The sequence below is a fragment of the Barbus barbus genome (assembly GCF_936440315.1).
Source record: "Barbus barbus genome assembly, chromosome: 1".
NCBI lineage: Eukaryota > Metazoa > Chordata > Actinopteri > Cypriniformes > Cyprinidae > Barbus > Barbus barbus.
The window spans coordinates 39313057-39337433 of record NC_136729.1 but is presented as its reverse complement, the minus strand read 5'-3'; the positions used below and the strand labels follow the sequence as shown (position 1 = coordinate 39337433).

General features: G+C 40.7%; 1 pseudogene across 1 annotated transcript in view; it reads right to left on the bottom strand.

Moving 5' to 3' along the window:
- LOC306870327 (malonate--CoA ligase ACSF3, mitochondrial-like) overlaps positions 1 to 24377 on the bottom strand; it is a 45998-nt pseudogene that overhangs the window by 12720 nt on the left and 8901 nt on the right. Inside the window, exons 3-6 of the transcript in view lie at positions 20638 to 20802; positions 20234 to 20379; positions 13433 to 13530; positions 7538 to 7700 (exon numbers count right to left, since the gene is read on the bottom strand). The product of the transcript in view is annotated as a malonate--CoA ligase ACSF3, mitochondrial-like (transcript). The remainder of the gene's footprint in view (positions 1 to 7537; positions 7701 to 13432; positions 13531 to 20233; positions 20380 to 20637; positions 20803 to 24377) is intronic.

Genomic DNA, 24377 nt, shown 5'->3' with positions numbered 1-24377 from the left:
ACATTTAGGAGTATTTTTTTTTTTTAGATCAATTATATAAGAAATGTATATCTTTTACGATTTTGACTCATCCCCTTTCTTTAAAAAACTAAATGGTTTAAAGGCTAAAACGTGAGGTTTATAATTTTAAAACTGGTTGTTTATGTCAAAACTATTTATATTTGATCTGTAAAGTAATTTAAATTGTGGCTTTTACAGTCATTTTACAGTTTAGGATGTTACCATTGACATTGGCTACCTAAACAACATGTAGTTCTATAATAATATTGGAATTTTCCAATATTATTTATACAGTAGTACAGTAGGTCTATTAATCATTATTATTTGAGCTGATCTTCCCCCTCCTTTCAACAATGCTCATAATAAAAGAAGTGTATCCAAGTCACTGTATATGTGAAATGCATTTTTAAGGTATTAATAAATGAATGCTGTCACGCTATTGACTCACAAGCCAAAATTGCTTTGAAACTAATCAAGTGTCTCCCAGAGGCTCACAAACACTATAAGCAAATGAGACTGAATGATTGATTTTACATTGTTTATGAGAACTCAAGCACAGTTAGACATTCTCTCTAACCACGCACCTATCATCTATACATTTAACAGCAAAGACCTCTAATTCTGCATACCATGTAGTGACTTATTTACATGAGGTAAACAATGACCCGTCAACTACGTGACAACTTTTCTGAACGACTAGTAAAAATGAGTAATTGTGCGAACGCTAATATGAAACGCTCCATGAACACAGTGGCAGCAAAGGCATCAGTCTACTGAAGTCACTGCAGAAGCGCTACGGCCCAGCGGCTTTCCTAATTAAAATGATAAGACGCTTTATTGCACTAGTTCTTTTTTCTTACTGTCTGGCTGAGGTGTTTAAGTGAACACAGCCATGTTGCATGCTAAACAAGTACGAGAACATGATGCAATGAGGAGAAAGCATCCCACAGACAACTCATGCATTTAAAGCAAAGTCATTCTCCACTTTATTCCATATATAGTGTCATCTCAGATAGTGAGCTGAGGTTCGGTGATGCTTTACCATAAGAAAACCAATATGCTTGGTTTAGATTTTTAACTCTTCGATTTAACAGGACAAAACGTATCATTTTAGCATACACACACAATATTTACCTGAACATGCCAACAAACACATCTGTAAAAGCTACTGGCACATGACAACACTTAAACAAACATAAATAGGCTATTTTGCTGGAAGCTCAGGGTGTAAACAAAAATAATACAGCACACACACATACTTGCATGAGAGGCTGAAGGGGGTTGACAGCTCTGGAAAGGGCAGTGTGACAGAGGCCATGTTTCACGTCCAGCACACTTACACATCAGTGAACAAACTAAGCACTCTGACAAGCTGTGAGCTCCACTGCTCCTCCTGAACATGTGTGAATGACTCTATATTCCCTGACAGCCATGAGAGCAAAACTGAGGTGAGGAACATAGGGTTTGTAAAACTTGAACTGAGCTTCTGTTGGATATTTATATAAATTCTAAAGTGAAATGAAAGTGAAAAAAAAACAAAAAAACTTTTTTTTTTTTTTTATTATTTACTCTTTAAATCATGTTAAAATGTAGGCCTATGTATCAAATATGATACCACAGGCTTTTGAGAGATATTTTTTATCTTACTTTTTAAATAATATTGGTACCAAATCGCATATTTTTTTCCCCAGATTTGGATTCAGATGATTTTGGTTTCAAGACAGATGCAAACAGACATGACAAAAACTATTTGGGTTTCAGCATAAAAGCGTGTTAGTGTATTAAAGATTTGCTTGTAATCAGTGCTGCAGTGCTCTTTAAGATGAAAAATGGAAAAAAAAAAAAAACATATCAAAGACTAGATCAATGAAGGATAAAACTGACAGTCAGCACATAAAGTGCCGTCTTCCTCCAATATAAGCACTCTTTCTGGAGTTGTAGATTAAGTGGAGCCTGATGGAAAGTAATCTCTGTTAAGTAACCAGATATACAGTAAACACTCACAACTACATGAATATTAATGCATGAATTTTAGAGCATTATAACACTTCCAGCTCCACAGAAAGACTAATGAGGATGAATAACAAAACAAGCGCTGACAAAACACAAATTACATTTATCATCCTTAAGCTTTTTTTTCTCATAAATTGCAATCAAATTTGCATAATTCTACTATAATCTTCCTTTAAAAGAATCAAACTCATACTGCTTTAAGTGGACCAAAATTGCATTCACACTGGCCTTGAAAGTGGTTTCAGATCACATTTTGGTCCCCACTGTGAAAAAGGCCTTGGTTAATTCATTGTTCATTGAAACACAGTCAACTTGGATATTATTGTAATGTAATACTGATAATGATGACCATAATTAAAATTAATATTTGAGTATAATTAGGGATTTCAAAATTAATACATGAACTTATTTGAAATAATAAAATTAATTTAATACTGGCATTTTAAGCCCCAATGCAGGTATCCGCTTAAAAACATTGCTGTTCGCCTACAACAAATAAAATCGAATCAGAATATTCACATCAACTTTTCATCAGTCGTTGGACTGTGAGAAACATTAACACTAATAGTATTGTAAGGATGGACTTTGAAAGCCCACCGGAAATAGTATATCATCCACACATTTTATTTTTAACACACTGTGATTCGGAATGCACAAATTCTAATCTTGCATACTATTTTGAAAAGAATGTATGCCAACTGGGACACAGCCATAGTCTTATTTTAATAATTAATACCCGAGCGAGTGCTTTACACTTGGGTGAGTGATCTTATTTGTCTAATATGATTCAGTGAGAGGGGGCGGAATTGCTTTATGTTAATGGCACTAATTGTGTAGCTTGCATCTGATAACAGCACAACTTTAGGATATCATGGAGGTTTTGAATCTAAACTATATAAAGCTATAGCATTCAAATACACAAGGAAATTATTCATTCCAGCTTCCAGTCTTGAATTTAGTTTATTTTTGTTACCCCACTGGCAAATAGCTTTTTTCTTGCTTTTAGCACAACGATGGGTAATAATAAAAAAAACACAAAGATAAAATGAAAACATGCCTTTGCTTCTTAAGTATTTAATCTTACTTTACTGTCCATCTCATGTAAATCCCAGTGTTACAGAACCATGGCTATTGGAATCAAATCCAATGAAAGCAGGTCTCTCTAGCTTAGAAGGACAAGACAAGTGTAAAACTCAGACTAGGTCAAGCAGCTGTTGAGGGCAGCCCCTCAGTGGGACGGGGTAGGTAGCTGGGCGGACATGTCTCCAGGAAGACCTCAGAGCTGTTGAGGAGCAGTGCCAAAATTTCATGCTCAAGAATCACATTTACCAAGAGTAAACTGTAAACTGAGCACTGCTACAAGCACAAGGCATACTCAGAAATTACTGTAGCTTTTGGGCATGTGTGTCTGTATGTTTGTCAGAATGACATGCAGAGCTGTTGGTGCTACACACAGCCAGGAATAGGACAACCAATGTTTGTTGTTCTCTAAGACATTGTTACTTATTTTAGCATTGCATTATTGTGAATGAATGGTCAGTACACATTATTTTGAAGAAAAGATAAATGTTTATCTTTGTAAAAAGACTTCCTTTAAAGACCCATTTACACAGACAATGAATTTGCAGGGCAGCTTTATAAAACAGAGCCTGCTAAAGTGTCTTCAAATAGCACATGGCTGTCTAGCGTCTGTGACAGCAACAATAAGGTCACTTCTCCCTCTCACTGCCTTTCACTCCTCACACATAATGTCAAGCAAAGTACAATCAGCAACGCTCTATCTGCCAACAAGTGTGCTCTCTCTCAAAAACAGGGTGATGGCACTGGGGACAGATATTCTTTTACTCTTCAAAAAGAAGAAAGCGTGATTGTCCCTCAATATGTGGCCCATTTCAACAGATGACAAATGTATGTCACCTTCACAGAATCCTCTTAGCAGGTTACCTAGCAGTTCATGGCTCATGAGAACAAGATGAAATGAATTTGAAAAATCTGTAATATACTGTATAAAATATATGACAGTTAAAGGATAAAGGGAGGGAGGAGGGGGTTTCAAATATTGCCACATTTTACATCACAATACTGTATGGATTTGTCGAGGCCAATGATTGATTTTTTTTTGTTGGGAGATTGAACACCATTCTGAGATTTTGAGTCAGTGAGAAAGAGAGATGTGTGACCTGAAGGTGGAGGTCAGAAAGAAGGATGAGCAAAAGAAGGGTCAGGAATAGATGGAGAGGGGGATGAATTGGATCGCTTGAAAACAGAGCTGGGTGATGAATTGGCCGCCCAGCAGACTGAAAACACTGATGCACAGAACAAACCAAATAAAACACGCATGCTCCTCCATGTATCATTGATAAATGTCTATAATCTGATCTCCGAACAGCCATAGTGGAGAGAGAGAGTGAAGCAGCTAGTTAACATTCTGCCCAGCACTCCGATGCTCGGGAGTCAACCCCGTTACCACCTCGCTCCTGTTATTTACGAGCAGCTGGGCTAATGTGCATTCCCTAACCAGTGCTTACCCGAGCGCACCCGACTTTTAGCATGCCTCCATTATTCATAACTACGTGTGCGCAGTATTTGGAAAATTGCTAATGCTTCTCTGTGCGCAGCCTTGTCTTATTTATTTATTTTTATTTATTGTTTCCCAGAGCGTAATTCATTCCAGGAAAGAGCTGTCCTGCTAGAGAAGAGGGCATCACCTCAGCTTGGTTGTCTTCATTTCTTTTCTATTTTTCTCACTTTTCCCTTGTTTCCTTTCCTACTGTTTGTGTGTTAGAAAAAATACAATGGTTGTTTACAGCATGTGGGATGTTAGTATAGTATCACTGGTAACACCTATACAACACAACCAGAGACAGACAAGTCTGAACTTCAGAGAGTTCACAGACCATTTGATACACATTGCACACAAATATGATGATCAATTTAATATAGTTGTAAATAACAAGGTTAAAACAGATCCATTTATACAGTATGTTGTTATATGTTATTACGCTGGTCAGGCACTCTCTTCCTGCCTAAGTTGACGGTTCTTGGGCAAAACAACCTGCATGGACCAGACTTTAAGCTGATAGTAAAATATCTGGCAAGACTAGTGAGTCAGGTGACAAAAAAGATGAATAGCAGGCTACAGAGTTAATAATTCACTTACAGAGAGAGCAAAGCAAAAGCCAGGGCCAGATAATGATCCCAGATATTTATTACGAAATCCTAATGACCTTCAACATGAGTTAATGAGGGTCTGTGTGTGTGTGTGTGTGGACTGTGATGGAGTATCCAACAGCCTGAGATTCACAGCAACAACAAAAGAACAAGAGAGATATGGAAGAGAAGGAGGAGGGAGAGGAAGAGAGAGGGAACATAAAGGCATGCATGAAAATCAATGGGAAGAACGAAGCATGAGGATTGGCAGAAAGTGAGCGCTGTAGAAAGGGTGACAGATGATCTATAGAGGTGCCAGTCACAGCCTGCAGTCACACTTACACTATTAGAGACACAGCCGTGCAGACACGGGCTGCATTGATCTGCTCTCTCTCTCTCTCTGAGGGTGTGATGATGAAATGTGAGGGTGTGAGGGTGAGCAGATGGACTGCAACATCCAGCAAACTCAGGAAGAACAAGAAGGTGACAAGAAAATGAGAAGGAAGTTTCTTATTAGGGATGGGCAGGATGGTCGATTAATTGTTCATCAACTGACGATTAGTGAGGTCGACAAGTTTTTTTGGAGAGATGAGGGGGGTTGTTACACTACAGTAAACTGCAAAAGTGTTTCAGTGACAACCTTCAATGACTGCCCAATATGTTAGTCTTATGCAATACAAGATAATAGAAATTAAGGGCCAGCTTTATTAATGGTTTGTGCCAATGAAAACGCACTGTCATGATTTACTAAAAATAAAGATACAAAAGTGCCATAAAGTTGTCCATGATATTAATATTCTATAATTTTCTGAAGCCATAAGATAGCTCTCTATAAGAAATAAAATTTTATGTTGCAGCAGCATTATTTAATAGCATTGAAACAATAGCATTGTTTTACAGCTTCTATATAGAGTCCTATATATAGTAGGGGTGTAACGGTAAAACAACAAATCGAAAAACAACAAATCTACTATGCTAGGTTTCTTTTCATTTATTTTGAACAGACATTAGTACAAATTACACTTTTTTCACCTAGATGTGGAAATATTAAATATTATATTAAATTATAATGTTATAGATATAAAATCTGCAGTATATATATACATACAAGGAATAAATACTTGAAATATATCTGATTTAGTAAACAGATAAACAACGGGATAAAAACAGTGCGACACCGTAGCCTATTTATGCTGAGTTTCAGTTCATTTTTGTAACACGCTTAATTTGTTCACAGAAAGGAAACTCAAATGGCAGAAAACGACATCCTATTTGTTTTCTTTACTTTACAAAAGCACAGTGTTTTGTTTTCATTGTGAGTGTACAGCTTTTGAGAGACCTTTTACAGTGATCCGTTATTAATAAGACAATTACATTTACATTTATTCATTTAGCTGACGCTTTTATCCAAAGCGACTTACAATTGCTATATATGTCAGAGGTCGCACGCCTCTGGAGCAACTAGGGGTTAAGTGTCTTGCTCAGGGACACATTGGTGTCTCACAGTGGATTCGAACCTGGGTCTCTCACACCAAAGGCATGTGTCTTATCCACTGCGCCACCACTGCGGTATAAGGAAACAGTGATCGCGCTGGCAAACACACACAAAACATATCAGCCGCTGTGTCACCGTTGGAACGCGACTGAAGTACAAAGCCTATAATGTACATAATAAATAATAGTTTTGCATTCAGATACATTGTAAATATGGAAATATTATGGAATATTTGGATTTGTGCCAAATGAGAGCGGTAGGATATACGAGTACAAAGCTCCATTTCACAAACAGTTGAGTGCGCAAGCCATTAGTATACTCCTTTCTCAGTGAGAGATGCGTTCAAAATCAGCACATGGTCACTGTCTAGTAGGCTTTGTTTTCAAGTGCGCAACTCATGGCATTCACCTGTTCTTCTGCTGGCAGTTATCAAAGAGTGTTGCATTACTGCGGGTGCCCCCTTCTGGATTGAGGGTAAATTGCCTGTATTCGTTGTAAGGCCTCATGCACCGAGCCGAGATGTCCGTACCGTGATGGTTCGGTACGAATACATGTATCGTTACACCCCTATGTTTATATATTCTTATCTCATGTTCTGTTGAATAAAAGAAAAATCAATAATAAATGATGACAGAATTTTCATTCTTGGGCAAAAAATTATTTTAATTTTAATTTAATTTTATGGTAGCAAACTGGACCATTATGTCTTCTCCTTTTATATCTCATTATCTTTTTGCTAGTTTCTTTGATTTATCTTGCACTTTATTCAGACAGACAGTCAAACCTTCATACAGCTCCATCTGAGCATGTCCCACAGAACACAAAGTATCACCTATGCACAGTGTGTAGACATGCTCCCCCTTATTGTATATGTAGTACCATAACAGAGAAGCATAAAGTAAGTGTGAGAGCAGATGGTTTTGAACCATCTGTCCTCAGTGAAGGTGTCTGCCGTCCCCTGAGGTTTGTTCCAGTACTTCTGAAAGACAGAAGAACCTCGAACCAACCGCTCGCCCTCCTTCCCCTCCAAACCAGCCTTCACCTGAGAAAAAAAACACACAGGTCTAGAGACTCAAAGGAGTACAATGTCAGTAGGTATTCTTCCTTAATAACTGTGTACGTACAGTAAATACAAATTTGATCTTATATTTTCATACATTTAAATGCATACTTAGTCTAATCTTGATTTTCTTTCTGTGAGAATATTTGTGCAGGTTTTATGCACAAGAAGGTGTGCACATACACTTAGTGAATGACTATCTACCTTCTGTAAAAGTTTACTGCATTTTAAATTATGAGTAGCACTTCTGGTTTGGGGAACTTCCACTCATGGCTGAATGACTGAAAAAAATTATGTCAAATAATAGGCTACAAATAATCCTTATCAGCCAGTTTGACTGCATGAGATGTACAACTCTATTTTTACTCTTATTTAAAAAATAAAATTTAATAATGTAACTGTCACACACTGGAAGGAGAGGCACACGAGGAGGAGTAAGGTAAGAGCTTCTTTATTAAACAAACTGAAGGCAATGTCAAAAGGTACGTGCAATAACTAAAGAGTCCGATGAAGCTCAAGAAACTGAGGAATTAATTGTCCTTATCTTTTCCTTTTAGTAGTATCAACTGGAGGAGGACCTCCACGGAGTCACAGGAATCCAGCAGTTAAGTGACAAGACAACCGAAGAGCTTGTAACCTTGAGACCAGTCAACAAAGGTGTGAGTGATTAGTAATCTGGTGATTGTGATCGGGTGTAAGTGGATGCGTGGCTGGTGAGTCCGTGACAGTAACACTTGAAATTAATGTGACATTGGTATCACAACAATATCTGTGATAAAAGCTTTTTTCAGTTCGCTGTGTACTGTTTCTCCTGATTGTTTCCTTTTTTTGGACCTGCTGTTTTATTATGAGAAAGACATCATAAACTGCACAGTTATGGTCTGCTCTCATGTTTTCACACAGTGCTCTAAAACATCGTTTTATGCCTGTTTTCAATTCTAATCACTATCAGCACTGTGTCACAGATCGACGAGGCTCTCACTCCAGCCAATCATAGCGAGCACCATCACTCAAGTTCTAATGAGCACACCTGCACTTCATCATCACCTCATCAAGTCACTCCATATAACCACACACCTCACAACAGTCAAACATCCGGTCTTGTTCTTGCGAAGTGGACTCCTGAATGTTATCTCAAAGACCTACCTGTTACTTACCTGCCTGTAAACTTACCTGCCTGTGAACTTACCTCTTGTGTTTCCTCCGAGTGTTGTGTCCATCCATGTCCTGGATCCCCGTCTGTCCTCTCTGGAGCTTTACGACGAAGCGTCGAGGTGTGTGGTTCCCGAACATCCACGAGCTCCTGTCAACAAACAACCCAGTTCAGTAAGATTCCAATCTCATCGTCCATCAACTCGGCATCAGATACTCACTGCCACGTTCACCTGCCTTTGCTCATATGCCTAATAAACTTTACCTGTTTTATATATCTCAAGTGTGACGTCTGCTTCTGTAACAGAAGACCGGACCAACACCGTAGGCTGAGATGAGCAACCCGGATCCGTTTCAGGAGCTCATGGATCACCTCCGACGAGTTCTTGTCCCAGCATCACCGCCAGCACCTCCGTTCACCCCAGTCACCGGAACCACGGCTTCTTCTCTGCCAATGATCTACAGTCCCATGGCCAGACCAGCGCCCTTTTCTGGTGTGGTGGGGGAGTGCAACGGGTTCCTTCTACAATGCTCACTCAATATCGACATGCAACCGCATCTGTACCCGACTGAGAAATCTAAAATCGCCTTTATGGTATCACTTCTCACCGGCAAGGCTTTACAGTGGGCGGAATCGATTTTCTCCCAGTCAGTACCTGTAACGCAGTCCTATCAGAGTTTCACCGCCCACTTTCCAGAAGTGTTCGGGCATGTAGTTGGGGATCCATCCATTGGCGAGCGGCTCTATTATCTCCGCCTCCCTCCAGAACCCTACCAAGAACCCATGCAAACTGATCGTACTCGCCTTATCGCGAGCGGCAGAGGCGACTGCAAGCGGGGCTTTGCCTGTACTGTGGAAAGGAGGGGCATGTTAGATCAACTTGCCCCGTTCTCCCACCGCAGCGCTTGGTGAGTGCCATTCAACCTATCTCTCAGAATATGAAGCCACTCACTGCTGAAGTAATGCTTACTGCCTCTGTGTCTATTCCAGTGCAAGCCCTACTTGACTCCGGCTCCGCCGGTAACTTTATCTCCGGAAGCCTCTGCCAACAACTCAAACTCCCGACCATCGCTAACCAAACCACCTACCAAATTCACTCTATAACCGTGAAACCCATTGGACGTACCATCGTCCGATATAGCGTGGGTCTGGTTCATATAAGGTTTGGACAGCTGCATGAAGAGGACATCACACTATTGGTTCTGGAGGGAGCGCACACGGATATTGTCCTCTGGCGCCCCTGGTTTGTGCAGCATAAACCTCACATTTATTGGCGCACCGGGGAGGTCCTGAAGTGGGGCACCCAATGTTTTCCTGGTTGATTCCCGAGAATCCCGCAACCACTCAACCCAGTTATTTCCAAGATCCCTGTGAATTCCACCTCCGTTGAAAGTCCAATCGAGAAACAATCTGTTGACATACCAACCTGTTATGCCCCCTTCAGTGACGTATTCAGCCTGAAGGCCTCCAAACTACCTCCTCATCGGCCATGGGACTGTGCGATTGATCTTTTACCAGGTGAGCCAGTGCCCAAGGGTAAGATTTACCCTCTCTCACTTCCGGAGCAGAAGGCCATGGAGGAGTATATCGACGAGGCTTTAAAGCAAGGTTACATCCGTCTGTCTACCTCCCCTGCTGCTTCGAGCTTTTTCTTCGTGGCCAAGAAGGACGGAGGCTTGCGGCCTTGCATAGACTACCGGGCTTTAAACAAGATCACTGTGAAATTCCGATATCCCCTTCCTCTCGTCCCAGCAGCCCTGGAACATCTTCGTGGTGCCACCATCTTCACGAAGCTAGACCTCCGCAGCGTGTACAACTTCATCCAGATACGCGAGGGGGACGAGTGGAAGACAGCCTTCGTTACACCAACCAGTCACTACGAATATCTAGTAATGCCGTATGGCCTTGTCAATGCCCCCTCCGTATTCCAGGACTTCATGCACGAGGTGCTCCGGGAGTATCGCCACAGGTTTGTCCTTGTCTACATAGATGATATCCTCATCTACTCCCGGAGCCTGGCTGAACATCGCCACCATGTTGCGGAGGTTCTTACAGCAACTCAGGAAGTTTCATTTATTCATCAAGGCCGAGAAATGCTCATTCCACCAACCCTCCGTGCACTTCCTGGGTTACATAATCGACAGTGGTGGCATCCGAATGGACTCCTCTACTTCTGGTGTAGGAGCCATACTGTCTCAGCAGCAGGGGACCCTGACCAAACTCCATCCATGTGCCTTCTTCTCCAAGAAGTTCAGCCCGGCGGAGAAGAATCATGACATCAGCAATCGGGAGCTCCTGGCGATCAAGCTCACCCTTGAGGAATGGAGGCATTGGCTAGAAGATGCTCAACACCCATTTACAGTAATAACAGACCACAAGAATCTGCAATACCTGAAAGAGGCCAAACGACTCAACCCTCGCCAAGCACGTTGGGCCCTCTTCTTTACCCGTTTCAATTTTACAATTTCATACCATCCTGGATCCCGTAATGTCAAGGCTGATGCCCTGTGCCGCATTCACACTTCTGATGAAATCGACGAAGTTCCTGACACTATCTTCCCAGAAAAGACCTTCACCTGCCCCATCCAGTGGAACTCTGAACCAGCCACACCAGCCAATGCCTCCACCGCCACTCCGCCGGGCTGTCCTCCTGGTAAGCAGTATGTTCCCAGACTCCAACGCACTTCCATAATCCGCTCAGTTCACGATTCTCTGGGCACTGGCCACCCAGGGACCAACAGTACCCTCTCGCTATTGAAAGATCGATACTGGTGGCCCAGCATGGCCAGGGACGTGAGAAGGTTCGTCCAGGGATGCGCAGAATGTGCCATATCTAAAAGCCCACGGCATTTACCAGCAGGCAAACTCCTCCCGCTGCCCGTTCCCAATCGTCCATGGTCACATCTGGGAGTGGATTTCGTCACCGACCTGCCAGCATCAGACGGAAATACCTGTATCCTTGTAGTTGTGGATCGATTCTCCAAGTCCTGTCGACTGATTCCCCTAAAGGGTCTGCCCACCGCCATGGTAACTGCGGAACTTCTTTTCAATCATGTGTTCAGGTATTTTGGCATTCCCGAAGACATTGTGTCAGATAGAGGTCCACAGTTTATTTCTAGAGTCTGGAAAGGCTTTTTTTAAACTCCTAGATGTGACCGTGAGTCTGTCGTCCGGCTATCATCCCCAGACCAACGGGCAGACAGAGAGGAAGATCCAGGAGATCGGCCGCTTCCTGCGAACCTTCTGCCACAGCCATCAGGACTCCTGGAACCAGTTTATTGGCTGGGCCGAGTACGCCCAGAACTCGTTGCGACAAGCTGCTACTGGACTCACTCCCTTCCAGTGCGTGCTCTGCTACCAGCCACCACTATTCCCTTGGTCAGGGAAACCCTCGGAAGTGCCTGCGGTGGACTACTGGTTCCGGGAGAGCGAGAGGGTCTGGGACGATGCTCACAAGCAGCTCCAGCGTGCAGTGCGCAAGATGATAGCGGACCTTCGCAGGTCCAAATCCCCACGATACCAACCGGGACAGAAGGTCTGGCTGTCAATGAGGGACATCAAGCTGCGTCTGCCTTGCAAGAAGCTGAGTCCCAGATATGTTGGTCCCTTCACCATAGTCAAACAAATCAACCCAGTCACCTTTCAGTTGCAGCTTCCCCCACATTATCGAATTAATTCTACCTTTCACGTATCACTCCTGAAGCCTTACCACTCTCCTGTTTCTCCCTCCACAGAGTTTATCCAAGTGAGGAACCCCTTCTCCCGTTAATCCTGGAAGACGGAGCGATTTACAAGGTGAAGGAGATCTTGGACTCCCGGCACCGTGGTGGCCGCTTGGAGTACGTGTTGTGTCCATCCATGTCCTGGATCCCCATCTGTCCTCTCTGGAGATTCACGACGAAACGTGGAGGTGTGTGTGGTTCCCAAACAACCCAGTTCAGTAAGATTCCAATCTCATCGTCCATCAACTCGGCATCAGATACTCACCACCACGTTCACCTGCCTTTGCTCATCTGCCTAATAAACTTTACCTGTTTTATATATCTCAAGTGTGACGTCTCCTTCTGTAACACACTGTTTACTAGAATATTTCAAAGGTGGAATATACAACATTTGTGTCAAAATGAAGGAAAGCACTTTGAAATATGCATAAATATCCAAGTATTCCATGACAGAACATTTTTGATTCAAACAACATGAACATAGTTTACATAATACAGACTTATATACTGTGAAGTAATATTTAACACATTCACAATATTGCTGCTGAAAGACTCATCAGAGCTTTTGGAGTTATTCATGCTCTGGTGATAGTAACTTGTTGAAACTTTTTCTTTTGTCCGATAGTTGGAGTGAGAAGAATTACATCACCTCATTGTAAACTGTTTTTTTAAACGATTATTCCTCCATTCGTAGACTAAATACTAAACAAGTTTATAGTCAGTCGCTCATTGTTTACAATTTAATGGAAGTTATGCCCATAATTCAGGTCATGGGGCGATGCAAAAAGGGGGATAGGAAAACTTATTTTCTATAGGAAAAAACAGAGCCCTCCTATTACCCTGGTTCCTTTGCTGTTGCCCTTAGCGATGATAGCGTTGGTGGAGTTTGTCATCATGATACGCACTTCCACTCCTGGCAGAGGCACTCCAACAGCACCTGGAATAACACACACAGGCAATTTTATTAAATACAACTTGTTGTCTTATATTTTCTTTTATTTTGGTGGCTTTCATGCAGTCAAACTATTGGTTTACCATTAGGGGTGTGCTCAAAATATCGATTCTTAGATACATACTGATATAATAAAAAAAGATACAGTATCGATATTCTAGCCCTTAGTATCGATACTCCGCCCAGCCATTAGGGGGCGCAGCGGCACCCGCGAGTTTCAAAAAAACTCATGGAAAATGTTAAAGCAAGATGTAGCATTTAAAGGTGCCATAGAATGAAAAACTGTCTTTACCCTGGCATATTTAAATAATAACAGTTCTGTACATGGAAATGACATACAGTGAGCCTCAAACACCATAGTTTTCTCCTTCATATGTAAATCTCGTGATTAAAAAAGACCACTGAAAAACAGGCGAATCAGAACATAACACCGACTGTGACGCAACAGTCGGGATCACTACGCCCCCAACATTTGCATAAACCCGCCCTTGTTCTAAGCCGGCCGAACCATCAGAAGCTCTGCAGGTATTGTAAATAAACAAGCGCGGACAACAGCGAAAATAACACAATAAATGTTATGTTCCAGGCCGTGCAGGGGGTGTGAAGTGCAGGGATGGGTTGGTGTCTGTATTCAGAAAGGCACAGAAAGCAAATAACGCGAGCCACTAAAGGGACATGGTTAGCTCCTTGCTAGCGGTAGCCTGTGACAGTACATAAGATTTCACTCTCAGTAAGGAGAGATGAGGATGATGGCGAATGACTTACAGATCCTGAGCACCACTGACAAGCATCTGATCTTGTGAAATGTGTGGTAAGTACTGTTGCTCCATAATGTAAACATAGTTTGTGTGATCGCGTCTCTTTAAAGTGAAACTATAACGTGATCGATGGATCGTTCAAAAGCAGTTTCAATGCCTCGCATATTAATAACGGCTCCCTGATGCCCGCGTTTTAGATACAGTATAATTACCCGACGATATAACTGCGAGAGAAAGTATTTAAATATATATTTTCCTCCCTGTGCTTCCTTCTTGCTGATGAGCCGTACTGTGAAACAGCCAATCAGAGCAGAGCTCATTATTATTCATGACCCTGCCAAATAAGCCAATAACAGACCGTTTCATTCTAGGGAGAAATCCTAGGGTTGTAAATGGACATGTAAAATCGTTTCTGGAGATTTTTTGCCCTTACCTAAGCCACATACCTTCTGTGTAGATATCAGAGAACAATTTAAAATACTGTATCAATGCATTCTATGGCACCTTTAAGTGATTTCATAGTGAAATATGTTATGGCAGTACATGGTGTCACAAAAAAGAATTATAAGAAGATTTAATAAGAAGTTAAGAATTTTGTGCTTGTGTGAGCTCAGACTGTACCCTTGGAAAGTTAAATGTTGACTTGTGGTAATTTCCAGATTAATACAATTTGTGTACAATTAATCAGAGCACTTAAAGTTGCAAATATTTAAGCAAAATGCACTTTGTTATAATGCACTTTTGTCTTCATTAAATTGAAGAAAAATGCAGAGTTCTGTTTGTTGAGTAAATGTGTTCAGCATTAACTATTTGGCTCTGGTCCATGTATTTTTATTGAATCGTATCGAATCGTGTCACATTGTATCAAATCGTATCGAGACAGCTCTGTATCGAGGTACGTATCGAATCGTGACCTGTGTATCGAGGTATGTATCGTATCGCCAGGTTCTCCAAGGTATACAGCCCTATTTACCATTTTCTTATTGCGATGTAAAGCATTAATTATATAGCAATTCCTGAGAAAAGTAATGGTCAACTTTTATTTAATTTTGGATTCTGGGAGAAATAATACTTAAACTCTTTCAGTTTAAAAATAAATTAGTTCAAAAATCAATGTTCTAGCATCTCAAACATAGTAGTGTTTGGAGGAAAAATGTCAGCCTACTGTAAAACGGTCTCAGTCTGACTAAAAAATACACTGTCTGCACTGTAAAGCTGTAGCACAGATATACAGAGCTGAAGAGATGTCTTACTCCTATATACACACATATGTGGAATCAGACCATTAGGGGCTTGAGTGTGAATATAAATGAGATGGGGCTGATTTGAGGTCTATGCACGGTGTCCACTGGGACATGACTGCATGTAAGTATATACTGGAATGTGGTTGTCCCTGTAGCAGCATTCCTGTCACAAAATGAGAAAAGGACACAATAACTCCCAGACTGCTTAAAGAAGCCATTAACAAGCCTCCAGTCCCTCTGCCCATCACAAGCCCTCATTAAAACAGAGGACACACACACACACACACTCATGTTTTATTCAAAGCCTTTCGCACAGCAATCCACACTGTGCCACCATAGGGAGTGGCAGCACCCGCTAGTACAACATGGAAAGAAAAATAACTTATGTGTATTACAACTATTGATCTAATTAGATCTAGTTGGATGAATGGCTTGTTTATCTAGATTTCAACATTTTCTTGAAAATGTCAGTGGTGTCTGTCTGTGCTAAATTCAAAGCTTTAGGGTGTTCTGGGTGGTTTCTAGGGCATTGATGTATTCTTCATGCCTGTATCACATCCTAAATATGAAAATATAATAGTAGAATGTAGTAGCTGAACTTCCATAATTTATTATCACTTGTTAAATAGTAGCACTTGGTAAATAGTTTATTTATTCTGGACAAGGCATTTAATTTTATGTTGCCCTACAGACATTTATTTCTTTATACATTTATTTATTTAAATGACTTGTTTACTCCAATTGCACTATTTTACTTTAAATTGCAACATTTCTCATCGCATCCAGCTATGGTAAGCTTTGGTAATACAAATGTAGTTTCTGTCATGCCAATAAAGCACATCAAAATTAAATTGAAAACAGATATAAACAGAGTGCAGAAAGTGAGTCATGGTAAGAAAATAGAGGTGGAGAATTCGGTGTGGAGCAATTACAACAGAAATTGATCAAATGAAAGAGTAAGAGAGAGATGAAGGTTTGAAAATGCGTGAAAAATCAATATAAAGGTTTATAAATAACATATATTCATAAAAACTAGCTTGCTTGCTTGTTTTAAAATGAAAGCTGAAAAATTATATTTTGTATATTTGTACACCATGCTATATAATTCTTTTGTGCCTTTATGATACAATTACTACACAAAGATATTAACAAGAAATTTAATTAATTTTTAAGTACATTTAATTAAGATGTGTCACTCTTCTGCTAGAAGATATAGACCCTCACTAAGTTGAATAGCTGACTTATGGGTGCTACACAGTGATATGGACAGTGGCTAGATAAACGTGTTTTATATCATAGCTGATACTATCCATTTTTATAATTAACATTTGCAATATAGGTCTTAAAATATAACAATTTAATTCAACTAGAACAATGCCTAATCTAGTCTATGAGTTTCTGAATGCTTTTTAAAATGGGTAAAATCAAAAATCACATTATTTCCTGAACTGACTGAAAAGAAAATCCAAACCATTTATTCAAGAGACTTTTTAATCTCAGTTTGGAGCTTTAAAGCATCAACGTTCTGTTACAACAAAGATACAACTAAGATTTGGTTCACACTGCCACACACATTAGATCAAACTCATAATTCATGGGCATCTCCTCTGGTGATTACAGTCAACCCTGTGACTGATATTGATCGACTTCAACCTACTTTTGAATTAGACAGCCTCACGCAGGCATCTCATAGGGCAGAGCAGGAAATGTTAACAGTTGCAAAATCCTCGTAATCATCACCTCTGAGCATTAACTTCAGACCATTTTTCCTCCAAACTCTTCACTAATAAAACAACTCCGCACACAAGCTGCCTCTGACAGCCACGTTACCACCTTCACTCACAAACAAGTGTAGAAAGATGAACAAAACAATCCTCAGACACCCAGAGCAATGCAAGAAAAACACTGAAAGTGCTTTGATTCTGACACTAAAAGAAGACGTGGAAGTTGACGGGAGCAGTTTGATCAGTGCTACATCACTCAGAAAGACCCATGTAGATAAATCTCAGAAGATAAATCACACATAAACAACAAAACGCAGACAAAAGAAATACAAACAAACTCCTTCATAATGGAGGTTGATCTGTGACAACTTGCCATCGTAAACTGTCTGAGAAAAAAATAGTGTTATAGAGATGAAGCATTAGGGCTAAACATCAATAGAAGAAAAAGTAACAAAACCAAGATGATTATAAAGATTTAAACTAGCTCTATTTCAGAGTCTGGCAGAAGGAAGAAGTATATAATACCAAAAAAGCTATCCGTCGCTCATATTCATATTCATTTAAATGGCAGTTGATTGGTCAGCTTTTAATTCACTTATTGTACACAGCAAACATTTAACGTGGTAACCATAGTTAATAACCAAAATACTATGGTTCTTACTCGGGCTGTTTATATACGGGTATTGTCAAGGTTGTGGGGTGAATAAAACAAAACCATGAATAACAGTAGACCAAAGTGACAGAACCCTGACATTATCCAAGCCCCCCCCCCAAGCCCCCCTCAAAAGGGACGCCACCTTGAGGAACATCAAAAACAAGACAGGAACATGACAGCACAAGAGCATGACAAACAGACTACACAAGACCGACACACAACAACAAACAAGACAAGAAAAATCAAAACACAAGGACAAAGAGGTGAGGGAGGAAGGGGAGCCAAGCCAGTGCCAGCAGGACAGCCCAGAAAGTCATTAGAAGGGACCAGGGAGGGGCAGGTGGGTTGAGCCAGGGAGGCTCAGGCAGTTCAGGAGTCCCAGCAAGGAGCCAGGGTGGAGCCGGAGGGACGGACCAGGGAGGCTCCAGCTGAACAGGAACCCCAGCGGACGGCCAGGGCATGGCAAGAGGCTTGGCAGGAAGCAAGGGTGGGGCCCGCATCAAGGAAGGAGCCAGCAGGGCAAGGAGCTTGAGTCGCGCCAGCAAGACAGGAAGCTTGGGCAGCGCCAGCATCAGGACAAAGAGCTTGGGCGGAGCCAGTAGAGCAAGGAGCTTGGGTTGCGCCGGAAAGGCAGGAATAAATGTCTTTGGCCGCCTCTGGGGTGCAGCAGCATCGTCGGCCAGCTCGCCCATTGTTCCTCCTCCGTTTATGGGTCATCGGAGGGCTGGGCTTCGCACTGACTGCAGGTGGAAAGGGGGGACAGTCAGTGGAGTGGGACTTCGCTTGGGGTGGGGGTTCAAGCTCCCCACGATGGTTGATGAAGTCCCAGAAGCCAAGATTCCCCAGCTTCTCCATCTCCCACAGGCTGAGAGGCTGATCAAGGCAGATGTTGAAAACCTCAACATCAGCCTCATTGTATTCCAGATTGTCCACTTCGATGAGAAAGTCGCAGGCGAAGTCCCTCACATCAGCCCCCTGCTGACGGAAATAGCGAGCGTTTACTTGCTGGACCATTAGCTGGCAGGTGGACAATCCGGTGGTGGGAGATGGAAAAAGGAAGATGCCCATCTCTGCTGAATCCTCTGTTGGCCAGTTCGTGCTGTCAAGGTTGTGGAGTGAAGGGATGAGGAGAGGACTCACTGATGCAAGAGAATGGGCTTTTTATTAGTAATAAAATAAAACAAACAAATAAAAACTACCCCGTAGGGGAAAACAGGCTGACGAACAGGCTTGGCAAGGCTGGACAGGACAGGGCAGACAGGACACGACAGGATACATGCAATGGTGATACGAAGACGAACTGGCACAGGACTGCAAACACGAGGAGAATAAACAGGGAGCAAATGAGTAGGGTAACGAGAGAAACACATGTGAGGCAAATGAACCAATAATCAGGTAACAAGATGGGTGGGGTTGACATGATTGACCTGAGAGCACATGGCCAGCAAAATAAATCACCAGCCATGTGCAAAACAGAACACAAACACGCAGCCAATGAGAATACTCATAAGCCGCGTGTTCACACATGACAACATGAATGCACGCAGCCAATAAAAACACGAACTGCGTGCAACAACACAAGATGACAAGAAAAGCACGCGGCTGTACACGAACCATGTGCTACACAAAACACAACACACGTGGACAGAGGAGTGCGCGGCCGAGCGAACTCGAGACCACACGCTCACACAACATGACAGAACATGGAGTGCGAGTGTCCGAACCCCGACACGAAATCTGAACACCACGCTCCAACACAAAACAAGCCACACAGACGAGAGAGCGCACGGCTCAAGCACACTCAAAGCCGCACTCTCACATAAAAACAGGACATGACGGGAGTGTCAGGGCTCTGTCACAAAACCATGAATAACACTAGACTGAAGTGACAGAACCCTGACAGGTATTGAAGATAACCATGATTTTTAAATATAAAATACTGATATAATATTAATACTACACATATGATAGTAAATAATTTGGCGCCAATAACACTTAAAAAGTAGGTAGCAGTATTAAACTTTAACGCTAGTTTCCATCCATCCATCATAAAATTAAGAAAAAAAAAGTTAAAGTATACGCAATGTGTAGCTGTTTTTGTCACACAAAATCATGTTTATCAAATCAAAACGAGACACTCTACCCACAACCAAAAAAAGTTAATCGACAGTAAGTTATTTTGTATGCTTTTGTACCGTTATAGTTACAGACTGTCTTTCTGCCTCCCTACACTCATAATTTGAGTTAAGTGTACACATATTTGCTGTCATTATTGTTGGTAGTCACATTTATGAAGTGATGCAGTACCAGGTACACGTGGACCCTTAAGTGGATTTGACAGTGCCATTCCAATCTCAGTCATGCCGTAGCGCTCCAGCAGCACATGACCTGTGATCTCTGCCCAACGCTCCAGGACAGGCTGTGGAAGAGCAGCAGAACCAGACACCATCAACCTGAGAGAAAGAGAGAGAGAATTGGCCATTATTTAATTTTCCACACTTTTTTTAAGTTGTTTTCTTCAAAAAGTCTTGTTTCACCATTTGACCCTGAGGTAAAGTACACAGAAGCTTACACGACTGAGCCAAATAAAGGTTTGAAGGCTTCTCTTTGATGTAGGTTTACTGAAGAATAAAAAAATAATTTTGAGGGAGATGCTCTGGCTGGTGGCATCTAAAGACAGAAGCAGTGAGTCAGGATTCTAGCTAAATTACTGTGGTGTTTTAAAAGAGAAAGAGAGAGGATGGAAGTCTCTGATGAAGTCTTGGACTCGAGGTTGAGTAAAGCGTTGGTCATAATATTCAATAGAGTTTAGAGTAGATGGTGGGAACTGCCATAAATACATTCACCATGGGGGAATTCGAACCGATCAACTGCTCCTAAACCTGAAACACAGCAAAACCAAACAAAAAAAATCAGCATTCACGCATTATCAACCAAAGGTGTAACCGGTATATATAAATATAACAGAAAATAAACTAGCCTAATTTGCAAATAATAATTTCAGCGTCTTTTGATACTGTAGGTGTGTACTGATATCTAAATGTTGGCCAATTCATTTACCAATAATTATTTTTATTTTAACACTGAATGTTCTACCATTGTAAAGTTGGGTTGGTTAGCATCAGCAGTTTGACGTTAGATACTGTAACTCCACTATCTGCTGGCAAAAAGCCTCTCTCTCTTCTTTTGGAAGGCTATTAAAAGATACTGCACTATATACATTATATTTTTTTATATAACTGATTGTATATACATATTAAGTGTTAAATAGCTGATATACACATTTGTTTTGCATTATTTATGTGTTACAATAATAGTTAACTCAATAGGCTACAACAATTATTATTATTATTATTATAATAAAAGATAGCCATTTCTCACAATGAATGATAACTATTTTAACTGAGTGAAATGCAAATGTCAATAAAAAATATCCAGTAGGTTAAACTGAAAAACAAAACAAAAAACCTCCGAACTGAGAAAAGATTGCCGGATGTTGCCAGCTGCCACTGAGATGAATGGGAATACTAAAATATATTTTCTGTAGCTTTTACAGATCCCCTTAGATCACAGTAGGTGAAATCAGACACCAAAACATTTAAATGTAGAATAGAAAAATATACTACTATAACCAAAAATGTTTGGATTATAAAACAACCCTGATATTATTTGCTTACAGTATCAGCCTAATCAGACAGTTACGGTTAATTACAGAAAAATAAAAACACTACAGATACTGATTAAGTCACTAATTGTGGATCCCTAGTGTTATTTGTCTTGGTGACTGTATAAGCATGGGGGAAAGGGTGTCGACCAGAGGAATGTTGTTAAAAAGGAAAAAGCAAGTATACATTTGTAAAGGTCAGATTCACAGCAGAAAAGAAACAATTCAGATTCCCTGTAGAGCTACTATTGAGGTCAGAGTGAACAGTGCACTGTACAGGACACACTGGGCTTTTACAGCGTTTCTCTGCTTTTGATGAATGTGTTGCGCGAAGCATAGTGAAGGACGGCAGACCCAATCCCTGCCACACTCATCTCAGTCTGTCAGACGGAAACAGATGCAAGTAGACAAGCAGCATAACTGCCGATATAAACACACTTCTCATGCAGGCACACAAATCAATTACAGAGCCTCTAACTTTACTCACTAACTCTCTCATTTCAGTCACATACTTTCATTGTACGACATACAAACATATGAGAATGAAAGGTGGTACAATGGATGATCAAACATAAATGTGTACGATTCACACATAAAAGTGACAATATAACAATTCTGTCTTTTTCATCTCGCACAGGTACACACACAGTCTCACAGTCGGGCGGCACGCCTGGCTGCATCTTTAGAACACAGTGGGAGAAACGCGTGAATTAATTGAAGGTGAACGACAGATTCTCCTTGGCTCTGTCCCCCCTGGGAGGCACACACCTCCCCCCACCCTCTCTCTCTCTCCATTTCATTATTTCCTGCTTCAGTACCTCCATGCTCTTATAATTCCTGCTGTCTCGCACTCTCTCCATCAACCACCCCACCAACACACACACACACACACGCACACAGAGTGACACTTCTTTTATCATCAAAAACTCATCTCTCATCACCACACCTCCTCCTCTCCACTCTGGTACCCAAGTTGCTCTAGTTTCTTTTTATAATTTCATTAGCCCCTCAACAAAGAATTGAATGAATTTGTTTGTACTCCCATATTGTTTATTTCAAAGTACACTATGTATGTGTGTAAACTTGTCGTGCACAGGCTGCTCATCAAATTCACATAAAATCTGGCACATTTTGTCTGGAGACATTCCTGACAATAGGCTATCAAAATAAATTTAACCTGTCAAATTGTTTTGCAGACTTCAGCTAATTAATTTGTTATCTGAAGAAAAAGCCTATAATAAAATACCTAAAGTTTCTGAAACTTGAAACAAATTAATTAAATAAAGCTGCAAGTAGCAAAAAAAAAAAGGAGGAGTGCAACTTTTAGCTGTTCATTCATCGCACTGAAAATGAAAGGTCAAGTCAAGTACTTTGCATTGTGTGACCGAAGGTCAAGTCAAGCTCATTGCACACTGCACAGACGGTGTAACAGCACATTTTGGCAGATGCAGTAGGCTATTCTTTCAAATTACAGATGCTCCTATTGCAGTTTTTTTTGCAAGTGTGACCTGCCGATACCGATTTTTGCCAATTCCTATTTTCTTTCTAAGAACTATAATTGAAAGCATCTGCAAACAAAAATCAACCTTTTTTTCAATACAAAAAATTGTTTACATAATTACAGTTTCCCCTAATCTATGCTACATTACAGATGTTCTCTCACTTATACAACTCTCAAAATAAAGTGCTCTGTGACTGGAAAGAGGTAGAAATTAGTTGCTGTATATAACAAAACAGATGTCATTGCCCACTATGTTTATAAATGGGCCTTTTTTCCCCTAACCTAATTAAATGTGTTTCATTTTCCACATCAAATTTTTTCATTGTTTCAATTGAATCAGAATAATAAGAAAGTGTAGAGTTGTTACCATTCAAATGAAATCAGTATCAACAAATTCAATTTTTACACTGCAGAGGAAACAGAGGATGCATCTGAAAGTGCCATATACATTTACACTGGAAAACTGCAAATGCATAAATAATGTTATAAGATTAATATGAAACCAAACCACCAGTAGGTGGCAGCAAATGACTGTTTTAATAAGCGAGTCATTCATTCAACCGATTCATTCAAACGGCTGATTCATTCAATTGTGTAGTGTGTTCTTGGCTCTGGGCCGATCATGTGGAAAATCAACTGATTCTGGTCCCGGGACAGTCGATTGGTGCATCTCCATTTCAAATTTTCTGAATTCCCTTGTTGATCACTACATATAGCAAAAGATCAAATAAAATAAATAAATAAACAAACACAAGGTTTCCAGTGTTTATGAATTTTTAAATGAGAAATAAGATGGGGTAGGACATACATGAATGGACTTGTCCTATTATTATAGCGAATAGTCTTTAGTTTACACATTAACCTGGCAAAACTATTATCACAGGCTCGCTTAATGGCAAGTGAAATTAATGGAAAGTGACATTCAAGAGAGCATTATCTTGGGATGAAAAACGTCCTAAGGCTCTTATAAGACTTTTAATTCATTTTCTAAAAATTTGAATCACTTTTTCTAAAGGTGTCTGCTAAAAGGTTTTTGTTGTGTTTAAAAGTACACTAGCAAAGAGATGTTTCGAAGCTAACACTGAACGCTACAAAACTCCAATTTTAATATCATAGGATCTTTAACGTGGTTTTTCTTTCAAAGCAAATGTATCTGCAAAACTGTTCATGCCCAATCTCACACACCAAAATCAAATAATGAGCAACATACATGTAGAAAACACCCGTCCTGCACCATCACATGATGGATAACCTTTTACATCCCATCATTAATAATAGTAGAGTCT